Source organism: Ambystoma mexicanum, chromosome 2p, assembly GCF_040938575.1.
Source record: "Ambystoma mexicanum isolate Mex_15411 chromosome 2p, UKY_AmexF1_1, whole genome shotgun sequence".
In the NCBI taxonomy this organism is placed as follows: Eukaryota; Metazoa; Chordata; class Amphibia; order Caudata; family Ambystomatidae; genus Ambystoma; species Ambystoma mexicanum.
In genome coordinates this window covers 776145280-776173217 of record NC_090923.1, presented here as the reverse complement: position 1 = coordinate 776173217, position 27938 = coordinate 776145280, and the positions used below count along the sequence as shown (strand labels likewise).

Below are 27938 nucleotides of genomic sequence, written 5' to 3'. Positions count from 1 at the left end.
CTCCCAGCACGTGCTCTGCCTATACTTCATTTCACTGCTCATCTTCTTTTCAAATGTCAATCTTAGTTCATGCATGCTGCCCCATTGTTCGCTCAGAGCTCAGGATCTGGCCCATGCAGCTCTCAATGCTGAATTGTCCTGATGTTGCTTGGAGATCAGGTTGTGACTCAATGGCCCTCATTCCGAGTATGGAGGTAGTCATGGTGCTATTTGCGCCATGATTACCTCTCATACCGGTACCGACTCCGACTTGGTTCAATGGGGATTTACCAGTGTAGTCCGACGTTTGCGGGACCGGTAAATCTACATTGAAAAATCCATTCCCCATTCCCATTTGAGCCCCCGTAGAGCTCAATGGGAATGGGGAAGTAGCTAATAATGGTACCGCAATTTGCGGTACCATTATTAGCTCTGAAGTCCCTTAACGGGTCCCGTCCATAACGCCTGGTCAGACCAGGCGTTAAAGGAGGGACACGCAAAGAGACCTCGGAATAGGGCGCAAAGGGTTTACCGGCACCGGTGTCCTTACCGGTGCCGGTAATCCCTTTGCGCCCAACTCGGAATGAGGCCCAATCTCTCCCTTAGTGCCCAGGTTCTTCCCAATGTCACTCTCAGAGCTCAGGTTCTGCCTCGGTGTGGATTGCAGGGCTCACACTGCCTCAATGTTGGGCTCAGTTCTCAGGCTCTGCCTAAGTGCCTTGAGTTCAATGGACTTGACAACCCCCACACATACATGTCAAATGTGTGTACACTATAGAGTACGCATATGCCTGCACAGACACATCATTTACCTGTATGCTCTCATGGGATCCTCATAATGGTAGATGATGCCGGAGTCATTTGCCATTTAGACACGCTTTACCACCTACACTTTCCTAAATGTACACTCTTCCAAAATGCGGAATGTCAAACTTTTGGGTATGCTGGGACAAGCATATGTGGAAGAACAGGAGGCACTGGCAGTGTCAGTTGCAGTAGCTGAAATATCGCACTGGAGGGTTAGGCAAGGGAGGGCAAATGATGGAATGCCGAAAATGGAAGATGTGCTTGGGTGTCCCAGTACCATAGTGGTGCTTGAAGAGATGTGCTGTGTGTTGCTGGGGTCTCACCCACACAAACTATGGACAAGGGAGAGGTTAGGAATGGTGGTGAGCTGCAGGAGTTTGAGCAGTAGGGATCATGTGGAAGCATTTGATACTTGTTTGAGTAGTAGTAGTTTGTCATTTATAAAGCACCTTTAAGCATGTGTATAGCTTCATTGAGCTTGTGGGGGGAACATCCTCGGGGGACCGAATTCCAAGGTCTGGGAAAATTGTCAGAAGGGTTAGAATGTATTTGTGCATTTGGCGAATAGAAAATCGATGGGATGGCTTAACCCCAGTAAGCTAACCGTGATGGTCAGGCATGCGGATGGGTACTGAGAGGTCGTCTGGAGCATACACAAGTGCAGGAGACTCGTTATGTGTCCAGCTAGACCAACGTTTTGATGTGGGACTCAGCTGCATTCTGATGGCAGAGATGTATGTAGTGTTTTATTCTGGTGTATGAAAGCAGATGCGTGCCGGTGGGTGGCTGCCCCTGCGGCTGTTTTCCATCGAAGTGTTGTGTAGTGTTTCGGAACAGAAACATTTTTTTTTAGTACCTGGTTTTATGGTTGGGTACTAATAGAATAGGCCCCTCAAAGGTGGGGCGGGGGGATTACCACTTCAGGGAGTGCCACGGGGCCTTTGTTAACTATGTAACTATGAGCCTCGGGGCATTAGCTGTCACAAACATTATATTCAAATGTTTGCAACCATAAATAATTGTAATTTTACACAACTACATCAAATTAACAATTACGACATACATTCATAAATTTCAATTCAATACCTTATAACACATAATGTATACAATGAAATAGTACTTTAAACATTTTACAAACAATTAGAAAACCTTTGAAAAACACACACAAAATTATTTGACTTTAAAAAAAAAGAGTTAAGGTTATAACGACAAAAAGTCAAAGACTACAAACAATTGAAATGCTAAAGTTAAGGTGACAACGAAAACATATATGACCAATACATATAAAAAATAGTATATTTAAATCAAATTTTACACCATCTGGAATCATAACTAAATAGAAAAAACAACCCAATCCCAGCACTGTGGAATGAATAGAGAAAATGCAAAGGTAGGAAGATGCAACACTTTGGCTTGTGAAACAGTGGGAGAAAGTTAATAACTAACCACAATTATTTTAAAAAGGATATGTTCTTTGGAGAAAAAAGGGTGAATGGTGATCTAGCCAATCTCTAGGGCCCAAATATGAACCAACATGGCATGTACCAGTAAATGATACAGTTCTATGGTTGTCACAGTTCAAGAACAGCAAATCAGGCTTCTAGATTCAGCAAGTGAAGTTCAAACCGTCTGGAATGGGCAGTCGATACTTGAAGAAGGATGGATCATCAGGGTTGGTTTGATGGTGAAGGTGCAGGTGATTGGATGCACTGTTCTCTGTCGTCAATTCGATGAGGGGCTCGAGGAAGTGCTGACCATAAAGGCCACCAAGGTCAGTTTGATCGTGAAAATGCTGGTTACTGAATCACAGTTTGAGTTGGGTGGTTCAATGCAACCTTCAATTGTCGCTGTTTGGTGAGGCCACTAAGGTTGGTCCGACAGGCAATGTAGATTGGCAGCGAAGATGCTGGTGGTTTGAAAGGACTTTCAGATGTAAAGTATTCAGGAATTGACTTCAAGTTCAAGCAGAGGAAACAACATCTTAAGCTGGCATGGAGCGGCAGCGCCCTAGTTTGAGTTTGTGTGATAATGGCACAAAGATTGGTTGAGCAACAAAGGCTACTCCGGCGGGTCCTGTTGGTTTTAACAGGGTCAAACAGGCTCAAGACATAGCTCCATTGGTTTCCCAGCAAATACACAAGATTCCTGTTGTCTTGGTTCTCAGGTGATGTGAGTTACACTCTTGTTCTTGTGATCCCAATACAATGCTAGTAAGCACTTTCAGGAGCCCTTTACCAGGATGAGGTCTGCGGCAGCATTGTGACTCGCAGAGATGCAGGTCTTATTCCAGCAGTAGGCCACCAGCAATGTGCCTTGGGGATACATTGGGAACCGATGTTGCCATTGCTTTGGACAATCAGTGTGTTCCTCACTAGTGGAGAGTTTTGGAAAATGAACTCTCTCAACAGAGGAGTTTGTTCAAGAGTTTGTTCAAGAGTGAATGAAAGATTGAGTGGGAACCCCCTTCTTTATAAGCAAAGTTCCACAGGTGATTGGACTAAAACAAGGAGTCCAATCCCTGTGCTTGAGACAAGTGGTCTTTTACATGCAGCAATCCACTGTGAGCGGCTGGTCCTTTTGGGATGGGCGTTCCCCTTGATGGGTGTACCATTTGATGCCTGCTTCCTAGCACAGCTCCTGCTGGGTGGTGAACCTGCTGGGGAGAGGCACTACCAGACCTCACAAAGAATGCAATGTGTTTGGACCAGACAGCCTAACCAGATTCAAAATAACCCTTCAACAGCTAACATGAGCTCAAAGGGCTGAGACCTATGTGATATCAGTGCACTGTTGCTTTAGAAAGGTTCAGAGATGCTAGCCACCATACCTTAAACTCAGGTATGATTTTTCTAAAGTTTACAACTGCCACCAGGATAGTAACTCTCATAGGTACGTGGTTTTAGAAACAGGTGTACATATCTTCAAAGCAATCCCTGTGCGGTCACTGCAGCTGCTGGGGGCACTTGAGCCCTTTGGCCTGCTCTGTGCCACTGGAGATCGGGTGCTGCAAATCAGGGCACTGATTTATCATTGCACAGATGTACAGTGTGCTTTGGGGATAGGGTGGATGAAAGGGGGCAGTGTTTTTTCAGGAGACCACTCTTTTTTTAGAGAGAATTGTCTGCATCATTTATTTATTCAAAATCAAAAATGCCAGCACATGTACAACCTTGCTAGGTGGCAATCCTTCACATGCACCCCCAGTCAAAAAGGTTGAGACATTCAAGTCCTCTGACCCAGGCTTGTGTTGGATGTCCATGCCCAATACCTCTCGGGATATGGTCCAACACAATAGGTTGGGATCCTCTTCCTCCATGCCCATAAACCACCTAAGAGGTTGTGGTCTGCTTGGACAGTGAAGTTAGACACACACATGCAGGGTTTCAGCTTGTGTACTGTCCAATGCACTGCAAATAACTCCTTTCAATTGTGGCCCAGTTGCGCTCCCACTTGGTCAAGCCTCTACTTCAGTATGCAGAAGGTTGTTCTTCCACCCTCATAGTTCAATTGTGCTAAGACTACAGCAATACCACATTCACAGTTAGTTGTCTGTCTGGATAATTCATTCCTGACCATAATCTGGAAACTTTAGAACTGGGGCCTGCCACAGGCCACCCTTCAGTGTCTGGAAGGATCTTTGACAGACAAGTGTCCTGGTGATCTTCTTCAGCAACATTTTGGAAGTGACAACATTGAGTAGAAGGGCAAGTGTCCCATACCACTTGACAAAAGGTGTGTAACAACATGTGAGTACCAGGAAGGCATGCAATGGAGTTTAGGTGGTGAGGATGTCCCAATCCATCACTGCCTGGACTTTGGCTATTTTTTCTGCCAGCTACTTGGTGACTTAGTAAGTCACAGTTCACTGTGTCACACAGCATTCGGAGGACGTTATAATCAAGCCATTCTTCTGCATGGCTTGAAGCACCTGTTTCAGTTGGGATAGGTGCTCTTCCCAGGTCTGAAATGTCATCTAAGTAGGCAATGCTGAGGTCTTCCAGTCTTGACAGCACCTGTTTACCATCCTCTGAATAGTGGCAGGGGAATTTATTAACCTACAGGGCACAACAGCACACTGATAGCATTCTTCTAGAGTCGAACATTCTCACCCCTCCCTTGCTTGATCACTTAGGCAGCCATGCTAGTACCATGCCATGACGTCGAAGGTACTCATGATCTTGGCAGTGCCTAGTCCATCAATGAGCTAATCCACCCTCAGTATGGGGTGTGTCTGTCTGTCTTGATCAGTTAAGCCCTGTGTAGTCCACATACAAGCAGATTTCAGTTTTCACAAGTGTCGATTTTTTAGGGACCAATACCACTGGGTCAGCCCAGAGTCTACATGATCACTGAATCAGCTCCAAGTCGAACATCTTCCTCCTTGATGGTATCCTTTACCTTGTGAACATCTAGTAAAGCCTACTTTTCACTGGCTTACTGTCTCCAGTATCAATATTGTGCATGCACTAATCATGCACTAATCAATCTACCCTGGAGTCAGTCAAAACCGACCTGCAAACTGACCATGGAGCTACTGGCAGTCCTGCAATTGTTCCTCGTTAAGTTGTGGGAGATCTGGACTACCTCCAGAGACCTATCAGTGGACTCAATGTGTGTCAAGTCTGGGAGGGGATTGGTTTCCTCCTCAGACTCATCATCATTGACCAGAGGCATCATTAAGTCATTCTGGCTGTAATGGGGCTTCAGCTGGTTGACATGGAAGACACACTGTGTTTGCCTCATGGCCTTGATATCAATGAGGTAGTTAATCTCAGTGATTTTCTCCAGTACAATATAGGACTCAGTCTACTTAACACGAAGGTGTTGGGCTTGGCTGGTTCCATGATCCAGACCTTTTGGCCTGGTGTGTACTCAGTCATAGTGATTCTGAGTACTCTGTTCCCTGTCCTTGGTCATTCTGGACCTGAGGCCAATTATATTGTCCTTTAATTCATGGGAAGGAGTTTGGGCTGAGAAAGTATGGAGAAAATAAACCTAATCTCATGCTCCTTTGTCATAAAATACTAAAATAAGATTTTTTGAAAACATATTGTCATGTTCCTTTATCATGTGATTTGTCCTTTCTCCAAGTGAATCTACGAAACAGGTATTATTCTAGTCCTTGATGGCCAAAATTAACATATAACCACACCTTGCTGTATGGCAAGAACTGGGAAAAAATGTGGCCAAGTACAGGATTGCAGGCTGGGCTGAAATTGCAACTTCATAAATTAACCAAAGTGTGTGATCCTGTGCAGTGCAGCACATTTAATCCCATAGTGACTAACTTGTCAAAACTAACAGTGCCTATTTAAAAATTGTCAGACTCCAATACAGATTTCGTTCTCTTTGCGCTTACTTTAAAAAAACACTCACCCACGGTTTGTCTGGCTATAGTGTCAAAAAGACAAACATGTTGTGTACACAAGGTAAACATTTTCCAGACACTACCCTAAAATGCTTAGGAACTCTCGCATTTGTCAGCTTTTCTCACATTATGGCCACACAATGTTATGATTGTCCAGGCATTACCATGTTAGTTCTGGCTGAGCTAGTGGGCAAGCTGCAAAACATCTGTGCATCAGATAATGTGAGTAAATGGGAAAATGATAGCTATGGTGAACGTATGCGAATCAAAGCCCAACAAGTGTATGTGAGGCCGCCATCTTGAAAGAGCAGCATCAAATGGCACAACTGGTCCATCATTTACTTTACCTGAATAAGATGCCAAATGTGCGTTCTATTCTCATATGACTAGGTGTTGCTAACATGTCATGAACATCTACAAATCTCATAATATTTCTGGTATATATTAAAGTATAACCCCAACATGTGCGGTGTAGTCTCAAATGGAAAATGGTGTCATTTGACTGGTATAGTAAGCAAGCATATGATGTAAGGAGCTTCAATTGTCAAGTGCAGCTCAATACTGACATCATATTCCTAAAGTAGTAAGTCTCCTTCAGAGTTCAAGTAATTATTTCATTTGTTTTGAAGATCTGGTCCTTTATTAACATGTGTATACAGTTTAAAATTAAAATTAAAACTTATATTAAAATGAATGAAGGTGTTCTGCTTTTTTCCCAAAAGGAGAAGGGAAATGCAATCCCAATATATGATTCTGAAAATGTCTGTACATCATTAAACTGCTCAGGTCCGTTTACTGGAGGCAGCTAGCAAGGCAAGCTACTAGTGATGTTCCATTTCTTATTCTCTTGACATCATGAATAACAATTGTCAATTCTGTCAAACAAAGGCCATAGGGCTAGTTGCCTTATAATTTTGTTGGGTGAATTTACATCTTTATGGTACATTAGTAAAATACAGATGACATTTGTTTAGGCCTACATTAACTAGGTTTCTTATACTTGAAGACTACCACCCGTGATGGTGAAAATAAAGCAACAATTATGTTTTATACAGATTTGTTTTGTAATATTGTCATGTTAGTTTATCATATCTTTAAGTACTTTCAAAGTAGGTCTACAAAACAGGGTACTATGTCAGCTTTTGACATTGAAACATTGACGGTTAAAACACACCTTCTTAGATGAAAAGTTGTGGTTGAGTAACAACATTGCAGAATGGGCTACAACTCGACCTTCCCCAGATAAACAAAGTGCGAGCTACTAGGTATCTCGTTTGATGTCATAATGCCTAACCTGTCAAAATGATCAGTACCTACATATTTCAAAATTGTTCTCATCTATAAAAGCCCCACCGACAGTTTATCTGGCTATAGTGCTGCTTTATATATATACCCAAATCTTGACAACAACAGCAGTTTTTACTTCTGTATTGCCATTATCCAGGCACCACCATCATACTCCTAGGGACCCACAACATTTTCCAGCTATGCCATTGTACGACCAAATAATACCATCATTTTCAGGCATTGCCATACAAAGTTTCTATGAGAAAATGGGCACACTGCAAAACCTTTGTACTTCAAATCTGGACAGTAACTTTGAAAAGGATGTGCGAGTATCTGAGCCTTTGGTCACCCTATGCAAGGTTCAGACTGACGAAGTACAACCTGGAATTTCCCAATAGTTCAATAAACTAACTGATGAAGTTGGTGCATGTAATGTATCACTACACAAGACAAGTTACACCTAACACAAGTCAAATGCAGCCTCATGTCTTTCAATGTTTCGATCATTTGTCTGGTATAGTCACCACATATTACAGTACTTTCCACATGTGCAGGCACCATAATCACCATATGTAAGGAATTGCCTCACTGCAACTGCAATAATATTCCAAGTGCAGCTAAGTAAGGAGTGCACATGGCATATGATGTTTATGTTCTTTGGGTTTTTAAACATCTCAAAAAAGGTAGACAGTTCAATAATGAAACAAAACAATGAATTTAAACCAAAACTCATGTTTTCTCTTTCTCCAAAAGGAGATGTGAAAAACAATGATAAAGGAAACTTCTAAAATATTTTGTAAATAATTTAATTTTTCATGGAAGTCTACAGAAGGCATCTTGTAGGACAAACTTGTATCGAACAGATAGATAGATGGCATTAAGGATGGTCCTCCAAGGGGGACCAACTAACAGATAGGACACAATATGGAGAAGTTGATAGTCACTTGGCCAAGTCACTTGGGCTTTAACATTAACACTGACTAAACAAGAATGGGTCAATTGACAGAAGGACAGGTCATCCATCCTTTTAAAGAAATGTGTTTTTATTGTGAAGGAGTGGCCTACACGTGATGAAGATGCAATGTTATGGTCTATTAGCTCTTCAAGAGAACCCTTCCACAGGGAGTAGTGCTAAATCAGACGTCGAAATACAAACTACCCTACTTGTAAAATGGATTGCTTCAGAGGCTCCAGAAGGTACCCTGGGGTTTCATGCCCTTACATTCATGGGCATTCTTTAGCGGGCCTGACTCTTGTGGTGATAATACCACATGGCTACGGGAAAAGGTACACCTCCTTCCCACCTCACTTTTCAACAATTGCAACAACTCCAATTATGTACACACCATAGAGATTATTCCTATACCTTCTCCGCTCTGCTCAAATTTCACACCTGACCCTTCCCCGTATTCAGCACACCTAATCTACCCCTGTGAGACAATAGTACTGTGCAATACTGCCACAAAAAGGTTTGGGTTTGTTGTGTGGGTTTTATTTTTATCTTTCGACTTGTATAAAGTTTTCAAATCTTTTTGGTATTATGTCTACTGTAAAGCAAGATCTTTGATTTATCTTATTGAATGTAAATGGAATTACAAATCCCCTCAAAAGGAAGAAGATCATTAGGCATCTAAATAGTCTATGGGCGACTGTCGCCTTTCTGCAGGAGTCCCACCTTACTGAGAGACAGATAGGCTTCAAAGGCGCCGAGTGGGGAAAGTATACAGTTCTTAGTTTAACTCACGGGTAAAGATGAGCATGTGATTGCATTACAGTCTCGGGTACAAGGTCCCCCAGTGACATTATGCAATATATACGCTCCCACAGTGGATAATGGCATCTTTTTTCGGAAGTGTGGCACAGGTGCTGCAGGATAGTGAGATGAACACTGTTATCCTAAGGGGATAATTTAATGATGTGATGGATCCCTTCTTGGAATGGAGTAATAAAAGAAGTTTGAGAGACAATGCCCAACCAAAGGAAGTTCTGGGACATTTGGTGTCTGAACACAACTTCTCAGATGTGTGGAGGTTGGATCATCTTTCCTTGAGAGACACCAGCTTTTATTTCAATGCCCATGATACCTACTCAAAGATTGGCCTACTACTAACTGCCAGACTCACAGCCACCAATTATTTGGGGAATAGCATTAAATGTATTCATATATCAAATCATGCTCCGATTGAAGTAGACATCTCCCTGTGGGAGATTTCAGTGTTCAACACAGTACCTTTTGGAAACTGAACACCTTGATACTTGAAGACAAGGAGGTGGTGGAAAAGATTGCACGTGGAGCACAGTTTTTTAGGGGGCTTCTAACCGTTCTGTCTAGTAAGAGACGCAGGGAGAAGGATGCAACTATGAGGGAATTTGAGTTGGAGATTAAGGATTTAGAGGATTCATTTGAACATCGCCAAATGAAGACAAGAAGAGAGTCTTGCAACTGGCCAAATATGAATTCAATACAATGGTTTCTGAGAGAGCTGAATACACTTTGGGGGTAATTCATAGAATTCCACGCACAAGTGGCGCACGTGGCTTGCACACAGTGTGTGCGTGCGAATGTCTGCGCAGCCGCGTGCGCAAAATCCATTTCCGCGCACAGCGTATTCATGGATTTCAGCCTCCCAAACCAGCCGTGGCGCAGAGTGACACAGCAACCCTGCAGCAGCACCAGTTACGCCCCCAAGAACGCCCCTAGCGCAAGGAAAAGCCATTAAAATCCCCAATCCAGCGCGAAGGGCTGCGCTAACCCTGGACCAGTTTACAGGGCTACCAAACAGCAAACGCCAAGCGGGGAACGGGTATTACTGGGGTTCGCGTGAAGTTTCACACGTGATAGGCCCTGTGCGAGTGGTGTATGTGGATAACTGGGTTTCGTGTGAAGTCTCACATGCGATTTGAGCGGGGTACGTGTATTTCGGGGGTGCGCGGGAAGTTTCACACGCGATTGGCCCTGTGTGAGTGGGGTATGTGGATAACTGGGGTGCGCGGGAAGTCTCACACGCAATTTGAGCAGGGTACGTGTATTTTGGGGGTGCGCGGGAAGTTTCACACGCGATTGGCCCTGTGCGAGTGGGGTACGTGGATAACTCAGGTGCGCGGGAAGTTTCACACGCGATTTGAGCAGGGTACGTGTATTTCGGGGGTGGGAGGGAAGTTTCAAACGTGATTGGCCCTGTGTGAGTGGGGTATGTGGATAACTGGGTTTTGTGTGAAGTCTCACACGCGATTTGAGCAGGGTACATGTATTTCGGGGGTGAGAGGGAAGTTTCAAACGTGATTGGCCCTGTGTGAGTGGGGTATGTGGATAACTGGGGTGTGTGGGAAGTTTCACACACGATTTGAGCAGGGTACGTGTATTTCGGGGGTGAGCGGGAAGTTTCACACGCGATTGGCCCTGTGCGAGTGGGGTACGTGGTAACTGGGGTGCATGGGAAGTTTCACACGCGATTTGAGCAGGGTACGTGTATTTCAGGGGTGCGCGGGAAATTTCACACGCGATTGGCCCTGTGCGAGTGGGGTACGTGGATAACTGTGTTTCGCGTGAAGTCTCACATGCGATTTGAGCAGGGTACATGTATTTCGGGGGTGCGCGGGAAGTTTCACACGCGATTGGCCCTGTGCGAGTGGGGTAGGTGGATAACTGGGGTGCGCAGGAAGTCTCACACGCGATTTGAGCATGGTACGTGTATTCCGGGGGTGCGCGGGAAGTTTCACATGCGATTGACCCTGTGCGAGTGGGGTACATGGATAACTGGGGTGCGCGGGAAGTTTCACACGCAATTTGAGCAGGGTACGTGTATTTCGGGGGTGCGTGGGAAGTTTCACATGTGATTTGAGCAGGGTACGTGTATTTCGGGGGTGCGTGGGAAGAGTCACACGCGATTGGCCCTGTGCGAGTGGGGTACGTGGATAACTGGGGTGCGCTGGAAGTTCCACACGTGATTTTGCTGTCAGAGTGGTGTACGTGAATTTCGGGGGTGTGCGGGGAGTCCTACACGTGAATTGGCAGTGTGGGTCCTCCCAGGTGTTCCCTCTACACCCTCCACGGCCCCTGCAGGCAGCCCACACCACAGGGGACTACCCTGCACCCTTGGTCATGTCCCGCAGGCAGCCCATCAACCATGGCCATGCCCCCCAGCCAAGCCACGTGTCAGCTTGCACTACTGATCACCCACTCACCTCTGCCCGTTCTGCTCCAGGTAAGCCAACGCTGCCACCCCGCACGGCTGCACATGTGTGTCCTGTCCATGCCTATAACGTGCCACTCGGATACCTCGCATTTCACCTCCCGACTCACCTTCGCTGGACACCCTTGCCACTTACCCGCAGCTACAACTATTATGGGCCACTTCCTTTACACCTACGGCTGAACGCTGTGCATCCCTTACTTGCACCTCTCCTTTAGACCTTTCTTTACATCCCCCTTATTTACAAGTATATTCTGTAATGCCTGTCTAATGCCATTTTGTATCTAGATGCCTTTGTACTGTGCCTAGTAAACTGTGGTGCACTGCTTCTAGCTGCCTAATTGTGCCATTTCGCATCTAGATGCCTTTGTACTGTGCCTAGTAAACTGTGGTGCACTGCTTCTAGCTGCCTAATTGTGCCATTTTGAATCTAGATGTCCATGTACTGTGCCTATTGACCTGATTTGCACTGCTGCTGGCTGCTTAATTGCGCCATTTTGAATCTAGATGTCCCTGTACTGTGCCTATTGACCTGATTTGCACTGCTGCTGGCTGCTTAATTGCGCCATTTTGAATCTAGATGTCCCTGTACTGTGCCTATTGACCTGATTTGCACTGCTGTTGGCTGCTTAATTGCGCCATTTTGAATCTAGATGTCCCTGTACTGTGCCTACTTACCTGATTTGCACTGCTGTTAGCTGCCTAATTGTGCCATTTCGCATCTAGATGTCCCTGTACTGCGCCCATTGACCTGATTTGCACTGCTGCTGGCTGCTTAATTGCGCCATTTTGAATCTAGATGTCCCTGTACTGTGCCTACTTACCTGATTTGCACTGCTGTTAGCTGCCTAATTGTGCCATTTCGCATCTAGATGTCCCTGTACTGTGCCTATTGACCTGATTTGCACTGCTGCTGGCTGCTTAATTGCGCCATTTTGAATCTAGATGTCCCTGTACTGTGCCTACTTACCTGATTTGCACTGCTGTTAGCTGCCTAATTGTGCCATTTTGCATCTAGATGTCCCTGTACTGTGCCTATTGACCTGAGTTACACTGCTGCTGGCTGCCTAGTCGCGCCACCTCTACTCCTTTATACCCTTTGTCCTGAACCCATATAATTATATCCTCTGTCCCCTGAGAAATACAAGCTGCGACATGCAGCTAAGAACCTGTGCCAGCATTGACCTTGTATTCATAGTCTTCCTAGGACTATCAGCCTGCACTGCTGCCAGCCACCGCGCAAGTAAAACTAAGACCTTACTTATTCGCCCATCAACCATGCTCTACCATCCCGAGCCTCTATCGAACCCTTACCTCAATGACCCAGCCCTCTGGCTCAAGCACTTCGCTACCAAACCCACTCCAAACATCCCTTGTACTCTACAACAAAGGAATAGCAGACTTGGAACTAGACTGCCTAGACCACCTTGTATACTGCGCAATCGCTCTGCCCTTCCACTGCCCAACCCTACCGCAATGCCTAGTCCTCTACCATCCACCTTACCCATCGCAGCACTCAAGGGAGCCCTTATCAATGCTAGATCCCTCACGGCACACGCCCTTGACATGGCTGACCTCATCACGGTCCAGAACCTTGACTTCCTAGCTATTACCGAAACCTGGTTACATGACGCCTCTGGCCCACTCCTCGCTCTATCCCTACCCAAGGGTTATACCATTATCAGAAACGACCGCCATTCCAACTTGTCGAAAGGAGGTGGAGTCGCTTTTATTCACAGCAACAAAATCGTTATGAGAGTTGCTCCCCTCATACAACTTAGTGCTGCAGAATCTCTCTCAGTGAAACTATCGCTCTCTCCTACCAATACAGCAACACTCCACCTTATATACAGACCTCCAGGCCCATTGGGTTCATTCACAGATGAGGTTGCATCCACCTTGTCGACTAACACCAAGCCCAACTCTCAGATACTGCTACTAGGAGACCTCAACCTAGGTCTCTCAGATCCCAAGGACCACATGGCCACTGAAGTAGACACCACCCTCTCCAACCTAGGCTTCCAGCAGCCTATTCGTGATCCTACACACATCAAAGGAAGAACGCTCGACTGGCTAGCCAACCTTAACTGTAACACCAATGGCACCTCTAATGATGCATGCGCCTGGTCGGACCATCATGTTATTACCTTCCTCCTGCCAGCCACCAACCCCCAGCCCATACCTACCATAGCCCCCGCTTTACCTACCAGAAATAAAAAAGATATCACCAGGGAGAAACTGCTTCCTCTTATCCTCCCTTGCTTGAACACTCTTGTTGCACAGCAGAAGGATAAGGACCCCACTGTCCTAGTAGACACTTATAACAGCCTAATGACCAACGCCATTGAGAGCCTAGCTCCACTAAAAATCCGTAAAGCCAAACAACATTCCCACCTGAACACCTGGTTCACCCCGCAGCTCAACGCGCTGCGCAAAGAAAAGCGCAAGGCTGAAGCCCTTTGGAAAAGCCACCCCAGTGCTGCCAATAAAGCCTCCCTTCTAATCACCTCTCTTAATTACAAGGAGGCCATATTACAAGCCAAAAAGGATACATACAACACACGAATATCCCAGGCAGAATCGAACACTAGAGAATTATTCAAAATCCTTAAAGAGCTAGAATCTCCCTCACTTGCCCCGGACACGTGCACCAAGGACAGCACCTGGTGCAACAATATACAAAATGCCCGTCTCAACAAAATAACCACCTTGCAATCCAAAATCAACGCCAAACAAAATACCCTTCACACCCCTACATTTAGCAATACCAGGCCACCTAAAATAACAACCCTTGACTCCCCGGTGCCGTTCAGCTTCACACCACTCACCGTTCTGGAGGTTCAAAAAATCATCTGCAATTTAAAACCCTCAAACTGCCAAGGGGACACCTGTCCAGCCCCTATCATTAAGGAGTCGGCTCATGACCTCGCTCCTTTTATCACCTCTTTCATCAACGCCTCCTTTCAATCGGGAGTGGTCCCCAATAACCTAAAGGATGCTTGGGTTATCCCTCTCCTAAAAAAACCCACCTTAGACCCGGAGGTTCCAACCAATTATAGACCTATCACAACGGTCCCATTTCTGCTAAAGATCTTAGATAGAGCAACCTATCTTCAGATACAGAACTATCTGGAATCAAACAACCTACTAGGCATGAGACAATCCGGCTTCAGACCGAAGCACGGTACGGAGACAGCCCTCCTCGATCTCAAGACCCAAATTGAGGATCTCAAAGACAAAGGTAAACTATCCCTGTTACTACTATTAGACTTATATGCTGCCTTTGATCTGGTTAATCACCAAATCCTATGACACCACCTGAAAACTGCAGCTCACTTCTCCGACATGGCCACAAACTGGATTCAATCCTTCCTGGATAACAGACAGATGAGGGTATTCTCGCCCACCTCCGCGGCTGACCCTGCACCAGTCCCGTGCAGAGTCCCCCAAGGATCGTGTGTATCCCCTACCCTTTACAATGTATTTACTAAACCCTTATTTGATGTGCTTGACTATCTGGGTGTCACCTACACAAATTATGCTGATGACACCCAGATACTCATCCCCATCACGGGTGATTACACATTAGACTCAAAAGCCTTGAATTATGTTTACCATGTCATTCAAACATGGATGGCCAAACATGAGCTCTGTCTCAATGACGACAAGACAGAGCTCCTCATCCTAGGTACTCAGCAAAGACTTACCAAGCTGAACCCTATGTTCAATTCCTTTAACATCGATGGAAATATAATAAAAGTCTCCAAAGACACAAAAACGCTTGGAATCGACCTCGACTTCACCCTCTCCCTTCACAGACAAACTAATGTAGTTGCGGCGGCTGCTGCCTATACCTGCAAGCTGATCACAGCATGTCGTCCTTTCCTCTCCTCGCACAACTGTACTACCCTTGCTAGGACCCTGGTCATGTCTAAACTTGACTAATGCAATGCATTGTACCAGGGCACTAATCAGGGTAACCTAGACAAGCTCCAAATCATACAAAATAATGCCATCAGGGCAGCCCTCAATATCCCCAGATCTGCACACATTTCGGATACCAGGAAGAACCTTCATTGGTTGTCAGTCACCCAAAGGATCTCACTAAAATCGCTTGCCCTTACCTACAAATGCATGAACAATCTGGCCCCCACTTATCTCTCCTCACGATTCACGCTGTACACTCCAGTTCGCTCACTTAGATCTACCCTGAACCAGAGCCTACTGATACCTAGATAGAAGCTCCAAACAGCTGGTGGTTCTAGCTTCCCAGTCCTGGCAGCCAAACTGTGGAATGCTGTCCCCTTGACTATCAGAAACCTCCCCTCCCTCAACCTTTTCAAACATAGAGCCAAATGTTGGCTCGCCTCCTCCAATGCCTAAGCTACATTCTGAAAACGTGTTGCAATAACCTATGTAAGGAAGTACTACTTGACAATCCATGTATCGTTGTACTACCTACCTATGTCTATTTCTATGCCATATTTATTGTTTGATATATTATCACTGTATGCAACTTATGTAACCATTGCCTTAAGGAATGCGCCCGGTAGCCTCCGGGCCTGGTCTGCGCTATACAAATAAAATAAATAAAAATACAAATACTCATGTCCCCTTTCACCCCACCACCCAGCAGTGCGGGGCACCTGCCAAAAGGACCCCACTCATGTCCCACTCATGTCCCCCTGCACCCCCACCCCCCAGCAGTACGGGGCACCTGCCATCAGGCCCCCACTCATGTCCCCCTGCACCCGCACCCCCCAGCAGTGCGGGGCACCTGCCATCAGGCCCCTGTTAGGGAGAATTCTCTGTTTAGGCTGAATTTCCTAACCTAGTGAGTCCCCCAGCAGCTTTGCTGGATTTCTGGAGTTTGTTTTTTTCCATCCTGCCAAGAGTGTGAATCTTTTCTCCCACTCTTGGACATGAATGTGGTTAATTCCTTTGAATGTCAATGTGTTCTATGGGCTATGGGGTCTTTTACTCCATAGGGTCTCATATGTTTTTCTATGTGTGTTACAACGCACCCTCCGTGCTGTAACACTGGGGCGTCCTAGAGGATCCCCACCATGGACTCCATACCCTGGGACTGACTACTGTCTCCCAGGGCATGTAAAGTCACCATTGGCTTTACTAGACCTAAATTTACTAACAGAACTAGTACAAACCATCCTATTTTGGACGTACTAGTAGGGGTAATTCGATTACCCCTGGGTCTGTTATTCGAGGGGGCACTGTCCTGTCCCCCCTCATCGAGTTTTGGCTGGTGGCAGTGGAAACTACTTGTTATATTCGACCCCGAATATAACTCTATGGGATTCTTCCCATTGTTGGAGGTTAATACTTTTTCTCGTTAATCTCTAACATACCACTGGTTTATTTATCTTAAATAAATCTATCGGTTGGTATTTTCTGCCAGTTTTTAAAATGGCGTCTGTGTTCGTCTCTGTGACTCCTAAACCAAAGGAAGAGCCCTTTGTTCCACATTTGGCGGGCTTCTGCACAGAGGCCCTCCAAAGTGGTGCCATTCTGTCTGGGTACCACAGGGGATGTGGGAGGGGGTTTAGGCACCCTGGACTGAGTTGCCTTGCCAACTCAAGTCGCACTCTGGTGTGATTGGCCCTAGTGGTGAGCCACCCCGCTCACCACTTAGCGTGTTTTGATTGACAGCTAGGCTGAATGAATGGGGGTTTTCTGCATAAAAGCAGGGCTTTTGGGACTGGATCTTCAGAAGTCGCCACAGGACCTAAGAATCCGACGAGGGTAAAGCTGAGCCGACCTGCAACGACGACACCTCCGGTGGAGGCCTGCTGAACCGACTCACCACTTCCCAACGACAGAGGAGATCTCCCGGCTGGAGAGTCTTCTTCCCCTGACTGGTGAGAACAACCAGTCCCCTTTGCTTTTTCTTCGCTTCCAGGGCGTAGTGGTCGAATTGCCCGTGCTGAGCACCCCGGCAACCGGATAGCCACTAACCCGTACCGCGACCAAAACGTGGTGCCTTGTGACGGAGCACTCCGCGGCTGGTCTCTTCCCTGGTGGTGCAACGATCTTCAACTTTCCTTCGACGACGAGAGCATCTCTTCTCTTGGCAAAGCCCCAAATTGCATCCACCACCAGGAACAACTGCCCCTGCCGGAGCTGTCTCTCCACATACAAGGTACCGTGCCCACCTGGCTTCCCTTGTGACGGTTAGCGTGAGGTGTCTTAATCCTCGCCTCTCCAGTGGGTCGCCTCCAAGCATTCTTAACTTTCTGTTCTGAACTGGTCCAATCTTTCTGTGACAATTTGCGACAAAGTCTTGAAGTGCATTTCCACTGTGATACTTTTTGGGACATTTCGCCTTGCCTCTCTCCGAGTGGGCCTGCCCTCTGAACTTTGCGATCTACAGTAGACCCTGCCTTACTTGCCTTGATTTTGTTCGTAAAAGTGTTGCTACCGAGTTGATTTCATACCCTGCCTTTTCTCTCCCATCCTAACGAATACTAGAGTGCCATCTAGGTTAAAGCATTCACCTCTGTCTGCATATAAGTGGTGCCGTTGAACCTAGACTTGTCGAACTATTGTTAGGGGGATTGATTTACTTATAGTAATTGTGATTGAAGTTGTTTGCCGTATTAGTGCCAGTGTGTTTTTCATAGATGTGTTTTTATAAATAAATAACTATATATCTTTACACCGAAGCTCTGTTCCGTGTTTGCTTGTTCTACTGTGTAAATTGCCCTATTTTGTATACTCCACACACTGCCTAACTCTTCTTGAGGGAAGGCTGACTGCTCAGCCACAGCTACCAAGTGAATCTGTGTGGTACAGACTGCTACCAAGTGGGTTCACTGCCAAACACCTGTAGTCCTAAATCTTTTGCAGTGGTTCCAGATGGAACTGCACAGGTTTCCGCCTAACAGCCCCACTCATGTCCCCCTGCACCCCCACCCCCGAGCAGTCAGGGGCACCTGCCAGCAGGCCCCCACTCATGTCCCCCTGCACCCCCACCCCCCAGCAGTGCGGGGAACCTGCCATCAGGCCCCCACTCATGTCCCACTCATGTCCCCCTGCACCCCCACCCCCCAGCAGTCAGGGGCACCTGCCAGCAGGCCCCCATTCATGTCCCCCTGCACCCCCACCCCCCAGCAGTGCGGGGCACCTGCCATCAGGCCCCCACTCATGTCCCACTCATGTCCCCCTGCACCCCCACCCCCCAGCAGTGCGGGGCACCTGCCAGCAGGCCCCCACTCATGTCTCACTCATGTACCCTTGCACCCCCACCCCCCAGCAGTGCGGGGCACCTGCCATCAGGACCCCACTCATGTCCCCAGGCACCCCCACCCCCCAGCAGTCAAGGGCACCTGCCAGCAGGCCCCCACTCATGTCCCCCTGCACCCCCACCCCACAGCAGTGTGGGCACCTGCCATCAGGCCCCCACTCATATCCCACTCATGTCCCCCTGCACCCCCACCCCCCAGCAGTCAGGGGCACCTTCCAGCAGTCCCCCACTCATGTCCCCCTGCTCCCCCACCCCTCAGCAGTGCGGGGCACCTGCCATCAGGCCCCCACTCATGTCCCACTCATGTCTCCCTGCACCCCCACACCTCAGCAGTCAGGGGTACCTGCCAGCAGGCCCCCACTCATGTCCCCCTGCAACCCACCCCCCAGCAGTGCGGGGCACCTGCCATCAGGCCCTGACTCATGTCCCACTCATGTCCCCCTGCACCCCAACCCCCAGCAGTGCGGGGCACCTGCCATCAGGCCCCCACAAATGTCCCCCTGCACCCCCACCCCCCAGCAGTGCGGGGCACCTGCCATCAGGCCCCCACTCATGTCCCCCTGCACCCCCACCCCCCAGCAGTGTGGGGCACCTGCCATCAGGCCCCCACTCATGTCCCCCTGCACCCCCACCCCCCAGCAGTCAGGGGCACCTGCCAGCAGGCCCCCACTCATGTCCCCCTGTACCCCCACCCCCCGGCAGTGCGGGACACCTGCCATCAGGCTCCCACTCATGTCCCACTCATGTCCCCCTGCACCCCCACCCCCCAGCAGTCAGTGGCACCTGCCAGCAGGCCCCCACTCATGTCCCCCTGCACCCCTACCCCCCAGCAGTGCAGGGCACCTGCCATCAGGCCCCCACTCATGTCCCACTCATGTCCCCCTGCACCCCCACCCCACAGCAGTGCAGGGCACCTGCCAGCAGGCCCCCACTCATGTCCCCCTGCACCCCCAACCCCCAGCAGTGTGGGGCACCTGCCATCAGGCCCCGACTCATGTCCCACTCATGTCCCCCTGCACCCCCACCCCCCAGCAGTGCGGGGCACCTGCCATCAGGCCCCCACAAATGTCCCCCTGCACCCCCACCCCCAGCAGTGCGGGGCACCTGCCATCAGGCCCCCACTCATGTCCCCCTGCATCCCCAGCAGTGCGGGGAACCTGCCAGCAGGCCCCCACTCATGCCCCACTCATGTCCCCCCCTACACGAAATAAAGATGCACAATCATTGCCCACTTCTACACCAAAAAATACCACATCACGCCACCCCATTCTTGAGACGCAATGATTTCCCAATCCATCCCACACTGACATGCCTATCTCAAGACACAAACCAAAACTGAACTATGTACATCAACACATGTCCATCACACACATACACTGGTTGGCACTGCTTGTGTAAACCCAGAATTTCACATGCATCAACCCAATGAGCAAATCCCACACATGGAACTAAAATATGAAAATGTATTATGTACATAAATAAATAAATGAAATGAAAGCATACCAAAATATCAAACATGAAATGAAAAGATGAGTGAATGAAAATGATAAGCAATGCAAAAAAAATTGAAAGGAAAACAGTCCAAACTCTCCCTCCACCAAATCAAATCCAAAAAAAGGTTAAAAAAAGATATCCATTGTTTCATGTTCATAATGAAAAATAAAAATGCTAAATCAATCCATAGTCCAACTAGTTACAATGCATTGTCCTGAAAAAAAAAAACATTACTCCATGTCCATAATGAAGAAAAAAATCCAAATGAATCCATGATGTAACTATATACAATCCATTGTCCAAAATAAAAATCCATTAATCCATGTGCAAAAATCCCAAAAATAAATCAATCCATTGTCCAACGATGTAAAGGGTCCATGAGCCCAACAAAACAAATGAAACCTACCTAAGAAACTACCTAAAAATATAACTATATACAAATGTGTGTGGCATTGTCCATTGACCGCAAATAAAAGGAAAACGAAAAGGAAACCTAACTCTAAAAACTATTTACAATGGCAGCGGGCTAGTTCGACGGCTCACTTTTGGATGTCCCGGGCCAGGCCATCATCGAACTCCTGCTCAATGTCCTGGAGGCAGTCCTCTTCCATGGCCCGAGGGTTTGCAGGGACGACGACATGTTCTCCTCCAACTCCCTGCGAATTGCCTCGAGGCACTCGGCCCGCCTCAGGGCCCTCTGCATGGAGTTATCTGCCCTGACCATCGTAAGCCATGCCTCTTCTGCCTGCTGCTGCTCCACATCTATAGCATGGCCTAACCGCTGCCACACCGAAGACACTTCCAGTCCTGGGTACCCCTGCCCTCTGGCCAATGCCTGCCCCTCCGATGACGAAGGCCCGAGCCATCATGGCTCCCACCTTGTTGCTGCTGCTGCTGTGCCTCTGCCTGTGCCCTGGCTCTTGCTGCCTGCACATCCTCCTCCGGCTGGGGTGCAGTTGATGTGGCCACCCCTGCAGGATGTCCGACTCCCAACTGTGGCAGGGATGTGTCCTCCACCAGCCTGGCTGCAGGGTCAGAGGCAGTTCCACAGGATACCCAGGTGATACATGGGTGGGAAGATGGCATGGAGTATGACTGGGGCATAGGGGTTTCAGTTGAGGAGGGGGTCGGAACAAGGACCAGCAAACGGAGGAATCCGGCCCTGGTGAGCTGTCCCAGTAGGTCAACGAGCCATTCGAGATGACGTGCAGTCTCCTCATGAAAAGACTGCAGGTCACCTCGCATGGCCTGTTGACGCAACGCCACCCCACACAGGACAGGCTCAAACCAGTCCCGGATAGCCACGTCCGCAGGGAGAGGAAGGCCAGTTGTTGTAAGCGGATCCCCTCCCTGAAAACGGGTCTGGACGTAGGCATCCCTGCTAGTGCGAGATGATGCAGTCACAGGATCGGGGACAGGATTACACACAGGCACCTCCGCGGTGGCCTGTGCTGCCTCCTGTCCCTGCCCCTGCACTGCACCACTAGCACCAGTGAAATCCCCACCGCCAGACCCCGTGTCTGTCCCTTGCACGGCCTCCTCCTCCAGCAAACACCCCATCAACCTGGATTACTCTGTGCCATCTTCCTCCGTCGGACCCTGTGGGGTCTCAGCTGCCCCTTCTGCTGCCGAGGACTCCAACTCCGACCTCCGCCTCTTGGACCTTCCCACGGCATCTGCGGCTTGGGACGCGGCACTGACTTCTCACTCCCCGACAAGATGACAACCTGGGAGGGGAGCCGGGCCTTGCGTCTCCGGCTGGCGGGACGTACCCTCTCCGCCCTCTTCTTCAGTTGACGCTGCAGACAGGGAGAGATAAAACACAGGCATCAGGGCAGTGTACAATGAACTGATACACACATGACATTTGCACATGAATGGCATTGTTTAACTTCAGACACGGCATCACACTCCACGACACACGTCATTTTAACTCACACACATGAACATTTCAACAGCAATATTGCACCAGGCAGCACCATCCATACACATATAACAGCATGAACAGCCAAAGGTGAGCCTGACATCACATGAAACACAAGGAGTGCACTAGACATGCACACACGCCACCACACTTACATGCATGTTTACATCTCCTCCAACTGTTGCAGTGATGAGATCGCCATACATGTCACATCTGCCATTCATCCTTCTACATATCAGTGTCATGTGCATCCATGTTGCATCACAGTTGCACACTTGTCAGATACACATACATGCACATGTACACAGTGCAGATACATGCATTATGAACCACCATCCATGCCAATGTACATACACAGAAATTCAAACATGTGTGCTCCCACACCTGCATTTGCCCAGCATGCTTACCAACACATACACCATCAATGTGTCTCACAACTGAGAGGAGTCGCATGTGACAGCCTCACGCCCATGTTCATACACATCCCTACATGGCCCTACATAAACACATGTGCAACCTGCACACTACTGGCACACCACGACATGCACAGCGTACTATCACCATGCAGGTACACTTACCGCTCGACTCCAGAAGGGTCTGCCTCGCAAGGATCTGGACGTACAGCTCTGGGCATATGCATTCCAGGACCCTCATTTGATGGTTCAATAGCTGTCCCCGGCGCCCCTTGGCATCCGCAGCCTTAGCGAGGCGCCGGGCCTTGTTCAGGGTCCTGGACCTGAAGTCCTCCCAATGCTTCTTGACATGATGTAAGTCGCGGACTGCCACCCCCTCCGCGTTGATGGCAGTCACGATGTCCATCCAGATCCTGGTCCGTCCTTCATTGTCACCGCGCAAACTTCCAAAGAGGGCATCATACTGCACCAGGACTTGCTCCACCAGGACACCAACTTCGGTGGCAGTGAAGCAGGTGGCCCTCTGCCTCTCTGGCTGGGGGTTGCCAGTGCTGCCAGATGGTGCTGTGCTGGACATGGCAACCCCAGAGGCAGGAGTGGGTGGGCAACTGGGTCCTGGGGCTGGGCAGTGGAGCGATGGAATCCCAGTCGGGAGTCTTTCGTTCCAGCAGGGGTGGTCACAGCAACTACGCCCCTGGCTGACGTGCAGGCAGCAAATGGCAGGGCATGTGGGCAGCAGGCAGTCAGGCAGCAGCAGATGGCAGGTGGAAGCGTGCTCGGGGATCTGGGGGGCAGTAATTCGGCCTTCTGGGCAGGAGCGTGTTCTTCCATGTATTTTCGCGTGGCTAGCTTGATACGGAGTGATTTGGCATGTGAAAAAATTGCACGTCAGTGTGTAATTCGAGGAAAGGCCCTTAGCGCATAAGCGTGTCAGCACACGTACACGATTTCATTGGACCAAAGGCCCTTTGCGCGTAAGCGCGTAAGTTACATTACGCGCACGGGCGTTTCCCTCATAGCACGTGATGACAGAGCACACGTGGATAAACTGCACGTCCGAGTGTCATCGCGTGTAATTGGAGGAAAGGGCCTGCGTACACGCGTATCTGACGTGTACGTGTGGGCTGGTTTAAAAGCTACGTGTAGGACGCCATTTCCTTGTACTTGATTTTCGTGGAGAGCGAGTGGGTGAAATCTGTACTTCTTGTCGGTTCACACGCGATTACTTCACAGCGTTTCTAGTTCGTACTCCCTGTTACCTCTGACAGCGCTTTTCTGATTTTTGGTTGGGCCTGTTCCCTCAAACAGAGTTCACTTCTCCATTTGTCCTGTCTCCTCAGACAGCGTACAATTCTTCTTTTGGCGGGGGTGTTGCCAACGCACACACGTGCGTATTTTTCACGTTATTTTTCCAGGCAGACGGTGAGTTGCACATGTACTTAGCAACTGTGCCCACCCCGTGTTTCGCATTCCCCTTCAGAGGTCATTCTAGGCTGCATGTATTAAGCGTACGCTTATTTTTGTGTTCCTGGGTGCCACAGCATAGTGCAGGTTCATTTTTTCACGCACGTGGTCTACAAGGGGTTGCGTGCATGTTAATTTTTGATTTTGGGCTGCCTGTGCATTGCATGACCTGTCATCTTCCCCCAGGGGTCACAGACAGCCTTGTTAGAGCACTAGGGTACGAATTCCATCTAGTACCCTACCCCTTTGACCCCCAATTGCCCAGGACAATAGTTTACTGCAACTCCCATATGCACAACAACATCAGTGCCATGGTTGGGAGGCGACCACGCGGTAAGGGAGGCAAAGGTGGCTGACCTTCAAAAGGTGGGTGCGGTGGGAGCGGTAGGGGACGTGGCCGGGATTTGCAGGGTGCTCCTATGCCCCCATGTGTGGAGAAACAATCAGGAAAACCCATGTCCCCTACCCCCATGGTTGAGGGAAACGTGGCTGACACCATCCCAGCTCAGCCCCTGTTGGACCAGCCCATTGTGGCACCTGACCTGGCACAAGATGACTCCCAGGCTGACTTCCAGGTCAGCAAGTCTAGGCCACGTGTGGCGGTGCAAGTTGTCACCAAGCCACGTGGATCTGGGGCAGCTATGTCATCTGCTGTCCCAAGTATGCAGGGTGGGGAGGCTGCAGGGGCAGCTACAGCTCCATCCGCCCCAGCTCTGACTCTCCCAGTATCGGTCCAGGTCCATCAAACTGATGTTCCCCCTGCCACCATTACCCTGCAACCAATGCCTGCGCCAAGACCTATGGTCATTGTGCATTCCCACACTCCTTTAAAGAAAAGGAAGAAGGGTGCTCTGACACGACAGGCTGAGACCCCAGACATGGCTACACACTCCGGCATGTCAAGGAAGCCTTGCTTCAATGACGCGGAATTGATGCACTTGTGTCCTATGTGTCGGCACATAGCCACGAAATGCTGGTGACTGCAGGGTCCAAGACCACAACTGGTCAACGTAAGGCACACTGGCAGATCATTGCCGACCGCATAAGTGCCCTTGGATTTGTGAGGCGCACAGCTGATGATTGCTACAAGCGGTGGAATGACCTGAAACGCAGAGAAAAGAACAGGCTGGCCTCAAATCATGCCGCTACTCTGGTGACTGGCGGTGGGTCTCCACAAGAGGACAACAAATTCACTGAACATGAGTCTGTTGCTGGGGCCTTCGTCACAGAGGAACAGATCCAAGGCGAGGGAGAACTACCTGATTATGATACATTGTCCGGTGAGTGCCCATGCATGTGTGTGTGATCCATGTGTATGTTGTTTGGGTGACGGGTTCAGATTGAGTGCCAGGTGAGGAGGTGTGCACCTAAGTGGTATGGGTAACCCATGTGCTTCCTCCCATACATTCACGTGCCTTGGATTTGGGTATGACTGTATCCCTTCTGGCTACAGTTGCCTATTAAGCCCATATTTGTGCACTGTACCTTGAACAGTTGTCGTGCAACTACATTGGTCTGCTTTAGTAAGTCTTCATTCATGCTGATTGTTTGCACTCTGCCCTTTTTGCAAGACAATATTATGCCCTATTGCGACATATGTGATATGCTTCGGTCATTGTTTCGGTCCCACTGGGGCACTATTATTACCTGGTTATGTTAATGATTACACCATTCAGGCTGATGGAGTATTGGCCTGCATAAAAAATTATTATAAGGGGCTGTTTTCATGTGGAACATGACAGATTCCTGTGATGTCAAAGTGACCAACCATTGATCAGCCCAGAATGACAGTATTTTTGGACACTGGATGTGTTTCTGTGTGTGGCACACGCATATTTTGAAAGACTAATCAGCATTAATCTTCTCATCATGTCGATGTCACATGGATGTGTGACAGTACTCAATCACTGACATATTGCTGTAGTTTTGTACTTTACCGTGCCTATGCTACATGACATCTGTGTGCTGCCATGTGTCATGTATGTGCATTGGACATGCCACTCACAGCCTGATGTGTGATGCCAGTGCTACCCAACATGCTACAAATGTGTTGCTTTTCCATATTGCTCTCCCCAGTGTCTGCCTTTTTGACTCCACTTCCAACTCTTTGACAGTGCATGCATGGCAGGGTTATAGTGATGTGGGATATGTGTTGATCATATACTGGATCTGTGGCTTGTCACGGCCTATGTGTGTGCTATGGTTCTCATTCCTGTTTCCATTTGTTGTCTTTCATGTTTTTGCAGGTGATGATGCACTTGATGCTGTTGAGGTTGAGGAGATGGTGCAGACCCAGGAGGAATCTCTGGCATGACCGGGCACCATTGGGGGCGTGGTGTGATGTGTGTGAGAACCCAATGTTACTGCAGACCATACTCTCCAGGGATGTCTCTGGGTGCACCTCCCCAGACCTCTATTCGGGTGCTGAATCGGATGATGAGACTTATGTGCCGTCACAGGTAAGTGTTTCTGGCAGGGATTCTGCTCTGTCCAACCCACCTGCACCAGGGGTAGAACCCTATATGGGGATGTCAGTGTTTGTAGGTGCACCTTTGGCGGTTACGGATGCAGGGTCACACTCCACAGCATCTGATCCTGTTCCTGGGCCAGAGGGGGAATGCAGTCCTGCAGCCTCAGGCAGTGCCAGCACAGCAAGGTGCAGATCGCCTTGCCCCAAACAGGTTTGGTGCCCGTCGATGCAGTGGCCATGCGCCACCAGGCAATACAGTATGGGAAAACTCCATGTATGGTATTGCAACCCAACAGGCAGCATCAATAGAACTGATGGCTCAGGCAATGGAGAGGGTGGCCACTTCCATACTGCCCCCTGAAAGGCAGATGGAGCAACAACAGCAGGCAACAGACTCCATTTGCCATTCACACAGGGAAGACATGTTGGCGTCCAACAGGGACCGACGGGCGTCACTGGAGACACTGCGCCAATCGCTATCAATAGAGTCCCAGGCCCACAGGGAAGCCCTGAGGGAAGATCTACATACCCTCAGGCTGACTCTGGTTTACCTTGAGGCTTCCACTAATCTTAGGGCAGAACAGCAGGTGGAGCGGCTCACACGTTCGCTCTCAGCTGAGAGGCAGGCAACACGTGAGGAGATCCGGGCATCACATGAGGCCATGCGTGCAGAAATGCAGGCAACCCGTGAGGTGCTGCATGGGGATCTCCGCACATTAATCCTCCAGAATCAGACCTTCCAGACCCACATGCTTGCTGCCATGGAGGACCATACCCAGGCTTTGCGTGGGCTGCCTCCCATAGTGCCACCACCTCCTGATGCTGCAGCAGAGGCTGAGGAGAGCAACAGCAGTTCTCCCACAATGGCATAGCCGTGCAGGCTATGAGCTCAAGGAGGTATTTTTCTTTCCGCAACATCCACGCAAGTGTGTGTTGGTGTGCACCCTGTCCTCGAACCTCCTGGGTGGCCTCCCCCACACCCCCTGGCCCCCACATGGCCATTTTAGATTTTTTTTTTTTTACAGTGTGTTGCCTTGTGTGGCTCCCGTGGGCATCCACTGTATTCCGGCTGGGCACATGCAGGCTTGTCCTGAGTTTGGGTTAGATGCTTGGGTTCGTGAGACACACACCCCTCCTGCTTCCTGTTTCCATGGGCTTGCAAAGGGTGTGCCCAAGTGACAGTGAATCACACAGTGACGTTGGGCTGCCATGTGCTGTGTGGGCAGTCTGTAGTCAATACTGTGTAGACATTCCTAGTGGATATTGTTGTTGTTTTGT

General features: G+C 48.8%; 1 protein-coding gene across 1 annotated transcript in view; it reads right to left on the bottom strand.

Annotated features, from left to right (window-relative positions):
* Nucleotides 1-27938, bottom strand: part of LOC138566780 (cytochrome P450 2G1-like) — a 552906-nt gene that overhangs the window by 1076 nt on the left and 523892 nt on the right. The gene's annotated exons all lie outside the window — the stretch shown is intronic.